The sequence below is a fragment of the Bidens hawaiensis genome, unplaced genomic scaffold, assembly GCF_021521415.1.
Source record: "Bidens hawaiensis isolate Kalapana, Puna unplaced genomic scaffold, B.hawaiensis_p1.1 tig00010983_1, whole genome shotgun sequence".
Taxonomy (NCBI): Eukaryota; Viridiplantae; Streptophyta; class Magnoliopsida; order Asterales; family Asteraceae; genus Bidens; species Bidens hawaiensis.
In genome coordinates, this window is record NW_027491848.1 from 306,703 (window position 1) to 310,767 (window position 4,065).

At 38.5% G+C, this 4,065-nt stretch overlaps 1 pseudogene; it reads right to left on the minus strand.

The window, feature by feature from the left end:
• Positions 1 to 2,228: 2,228 nt before the first annotated feature.
• Positions 2,229 to 3,860, minus strand: LOC143536877 (UDP-glycosyltransferase 73E1 pseudogene; annotated as a pseudogene).
• Between the last annotated feature and the right edge of the window lie 205 nt (positions 3,861 to 4,065).

Here is a 4,065-nt window from a genome sequence, read left to right on the forward strand (position 1 = left end):
CCGGTAGGATGTCGATGGGTCTTCGTAATTAAACGCAAACCAGACGGGACTATTGAAAGATACAAAGCACGGTTGGTAGCTAAAGGCTATACCCAAACGTATGGTATTGACTACCAAGAAACATTCTCTCCGGTAGCCAAAATTAACACAATCAGGGTTCTATTTTCGATCGCTGCCAATGAAGGATGGCCTCTTCATCAATTTGATTTTAAGAATGCCTTCCTTCATGGGGAATTAAAAGAATAGGTCTACATGGAAGCTCCACCTGAGTTGACAGAAAATTTTAAAGCAAAGGAAGTATGTCGTTTAAAAAGAACTATCTATGGGCTTAAACAATCTCCTAGAGCTTTGTTCGGAAGATTCAATTTAGCAATGAAGGGATATGGATTTCGTCAAAGCAATTCTGATCATACACTCTTCCTTGAAAACAGTGGTAACCTTGTAACTTGTTTAATCATATATGTTGATGACATGATTATTATAGGGAAAGATGAAGAAGAAATGAAGAAGTTAAAGGAAAATTTGTTCAAAGAATTCGAAATGAAGGACCTTGGAAGACTAAAGTACTTTCTTGGAATTGAAGTACTAAGGTCTAAAAGGGGGATCTTTATATGTCAGAAAAAATATATACTGGATCTCTTGACCGAGATAGGAATGATCGATTGTAAACCGGCCGACACACAATGATGGTAAATCATAAACTCCATATGGAAGAATGAGGGGAATTGACAGACAAAGAAAGATACCAACGCTTGGTAGGAAAATTGATATATCTCTCTCACACTCGTCCAGACATTGCATGTGCAGTAGGGGTAGTCAGCAAATTTATGCACCAACCCCAAATCACTCACATGGAAGCAGTATGGAGAATTATTAGATATCTCAAAGGAACAACAGGTTATGGGGTTCTCTTTCAACTAAACAAACACCTAAAAATCCAAATATACACTGATGCAAACTGGACAGAGGACAAAGATGATGGAAGATCAACATCAGGGTACTTCTCACTAGTTGGTGAAAGTCTAGTTACATGGAGAAGCAAAAAACAGAAAGTGGTAGCATTATCTAGTGTCGAAGCAGAGTTTAGAGGAATTGCACGTGGCGTGGCAGTAGTTATATGGATACGTAAACTTATGACATAAATTGGTTTTCTCCAAACTGAAGCCAGTAGAATCATGTGTGACAACAAAGCCGCAATACAGATTTCAGAAAATCCAGTTCAACACGATCGTACAAAACATGTGGAGGTTGACATGAACATCATTAAAGAAAAGCTCGAAGCATGGATTATAGAACTACCGTTCAGAAGATCAACTAGCAAATATAAGCCTTAGTATTTAATTTCCTATATTTTGATTCACGGGTTGTTTACCATATTTTGCACAATTTCCTTGTAAAGGCAATTTAAGCCTTAGTATTTAATTTCTTCTCATTCTCTTTTGTAATCAGTAGCAGAGATCTCAATAATATAAAAAAGTGTTCAATCCATATCTTCTTTCTTCACTTGTATTCTAATTATTATAACCATTAAAAACAAGCATAATTTTGCTCCTTTTGGAGTTTCTAGACCCATAAGTGATATACAAATACGTCTCAAAAATACGTCCATGTCTCAAGCATACCGGTCGTAGTCCCCTTACCCCCACCCCCTCTTTCGATTCCTTATCTTGGCGACTTGGGGTTTGTTTTTCCCAATTTTAACAATTTTAAAGTTTATTTTTTCATTGTTAAAATGTGTGAATCTTTCACATGTGGAATTTACATATATTAAGAAAATTTGATTTTTATTAGACGGAATTATAAATTTTGTCCTTTAAAAAAAGCCAAATTACGGTTCGTGTCCTTTTTTTAGTTTCTTTGCAGGCGGTATACTTTAAACATTTTTTTCTACACGTTATGTCCTTTACGCTAACTGGGTTAGAAAAACTCAGTTAAGTATGACATGTGCCAGACATGTGATGGGTATAATTGTAATTCTAATGTATCCTTAAATTTAAAAAAGAAAAGAAAATATATATAATATTAACTTAACTGAGTTTTTCTAACCCAGTTAGCGTAAAGGACATAACGTTTAGAAAAAAATGTTTAAAGTACACTGCCTGCAAAGAAACTAAAAAAAAGAACACGAACCGTAATTTAGTTTTTTTTTAAGGACAAAATTTGTAATTCTGTCTTTTTATTATGTCATTCAGTTTTACAAATTTTTATGACAAACTTAAAGTTACATAATATATAATCCACACATTGAATATCATATGAACTCTCTAAAATCATTTTATTTTATTCTTATATCCCTTATTCGTCAAACACATTAGAATGCCTGCAATGTATCTTGAATTGGTTTTGTGTTCTTTGCTAACATCTCAGTAATATCTTGAATCATCAGCGCCATATTAAGATACGAAGAACCTCCTTCCGCCATCGCTCTCTTTGCCATTTCCCCAAGCTCTCTAGCTCGCTCTCTTCGTGCTTTTCCGTCCTCTTCATCGTTCATTATACTCTTGACCGCGGTCTTGATGTTCTCTTTCTTCACCAACACTTCAAACTTATCTTGCTCCCCAACAGTAACAGGAACCTCCATACCAACACTCACTCCTGTTCTCAACACATCTATCACAAACCTTTCATTTAAAAACTGATCCGCACCTTGCGGATATGTAACCATAGGGACCCCAGCCGATACCCCTTCAAGAGTCGAGTTCCATCTACAATGAGTCATAAATCCACCAATCGCTTCGTGAGACAGTATCAAAACTTGTGGGGCCCACCCACGAACAATCAGACCTCTATCTTTCACCCTTTCTTCATATCCCAACAACCATTTCTCCGTCTCATCCGTAGTCGATCTTATACATCAAATAAACGGAACGTTACATAACTCCAATCCCGACCCGAGCTCAAGTATCTGCTCGTTCGAAAGACTCGACATACTTCCTAAACAAACAAAGATTACCGACCGCGGATCCTTAGCATCTAACCATTTCAAACAATCATGCTCGTCGATCCCCGCCTTGTTTCCTTTCTCGGCAACATCTAGAAAACTTCGGTTATGCAATGAAACCGGTCCGATACACCATACTTTCTTATTTTTCACATCGGATAACATTTTAACATAGTTCGGCTCGAGTTCATCAAAACTATTAACCAATATCCCGTCCGCAGCTTCCTCAGCCACCGCCATTCGGTCAAAGAAGTCCTCCATCTCTTTTGTTTCTCTTTTCCCCCAAGCCTCGGCTTGCGATTTTGTAACTTTGATCCGGTCAGGGATCCCGGGCAGCTCAAAGTAATCCGAATCGGAGTTAATTTCTTTTAATACATTAGTATTCATCACAATGTGTAAACATAGGTACGTAAAGCAACCTGGTCCATGGAAAACAATCCTCGGAATATTAAACCTGCGAGCTAGACCGCTTGTCCAAGGAAACTGATTATCGGAGATGATACAACTAGGGGCCGGAACAAGTCCGATGGGGTTTCCAGCATGTCCATGGCTTTGTACATTTTGACAAAGAGATCAAAAGATGGAATCATGTCAAAGTTTTCGCATCCTTCGGGCAAACCGACTTCGGATAACGGGAGTTGAAGCTCAATGAGTTGGATGTTGAGGTTGGCTTGGGTTGCGCGGGCGATGGCTGGGCGGAAACGGTTGGCGTTGACCGGAGTGGTGATGATTGTGACGGTGGCGTGACGGTGGGCTAGTATTCTTGCGATGTCGATCATGGGTATCATGTGGCCTTGTTGCATTAGAGGGAATAAGATAAAGTGGAGGTCTTTTGGACCGGAAGCCATTGTGTTTTTAGAAGTAGTGTTTGTGTTTGGTGGATAAGTGAAACGATTTTCACTTGGTACTTATGTTGGTTCGAGCACCAACTATATGCTTGATCAGCACGTTCTATAATTCTCAAAGTATAATAACATAGTGTATAGTTCCAAAAATTGATGTGTGTGGCCAGAAAGAGTGGGTTGAACGCATCCAACCTAAGCAGCCTATTTTGACTCGTATTTAGTATTAGTAGCGAAGAGTCTAAACACGTATCTGTCTTGTGTTAGGGGATGTATAGCGGG